Genomic DNA, 724 nt, shown 5'->3' with positions numbered 1-724 from the left:
CATGTACTGGCGCTCTGTGCATGTACAGCGATGCTGATATAACGCAGGAAGAATTGGACCTTACAGCGTCCGTGGAAGTGCTGTTTGTGTAGGACTCACAAAGCAAACATGTAGGCTACTAGAGAATGAGCTAAAGCAGCTCAAATTAGTTTCAGTGTTTAAACTGTCATTTGTATTTTTTCAAAGCAAAAGCCAATGCTGTCGCCACTGAGTGAGCATCAGCGCACTCTGCAGTTTGTGTGTAGAAGCGAAAAAGCTTACAGCACCTGATATTCCCAGGCGATCTCCAATCCAAGTACTGACCAGGACCGACCCTGCTTAGATTCCGAGATCAGACGAGATCGGGCGTGTTCAGGGTGATATGGCCGTAAGCGAGAGCAATTGCGTGTAGAACGCGTTTTGTGGGTGGCAAATGTCACACAGTTTGATATACGCTGTCGTGTTTTACAGCGAAAACATGCAATCCTTCGTTATAAACTGCAGCTTCAACATTGAGCTACAATAATGCTTTTCCCGCAGTAACATCTCAATAATAACACTTGTTAGTTTATTACAGCACAGTGTTAAAGGGACAGAGAGCATACAGTGTGTTAGGACGATTTGTGACATCTCCTAATGCGTTTTTATGAAGGTACGTCTGTGTATATCAATGATCATTATATAACTAACCTAACAAACTGCTTTTACTTTGCTTTTATTTTCTGATTTTCCATCATCTCTGCCT

General features: G+C 42.5%; 1 pseudogene; it reads right to left on the bottom strand.

Moving 5' to 3' along the window:
• Nucleotides 1-254: 254 nt before the first annotated feature.
• On the bottom strand, nt 255-373 carry LOC113027507 (5S ribosomal RNA; annotated as a pseudogene).
• Between the last annotated feature and the right edge of the window lie 351 nt (nt 374-724).

Source organism: Astatotilapia calliptera, chromosome 7 (assembly GCF_964374335.1).
Source record: "Astatotilapia calliptera chromosome 7, fAstCal68.1, whole genome shotgun sequence".
NCBI lineage: Eukaryota > Metazoa > Chordata > Actinopteri > Cichliformes > Cichlidae > Astatotilapia > Astatotilapia calliptera.
Note: the sequence above shows the minus strand (reverse complement) of the source record. Positions and strands in the feature narration are given on the sequence as shown.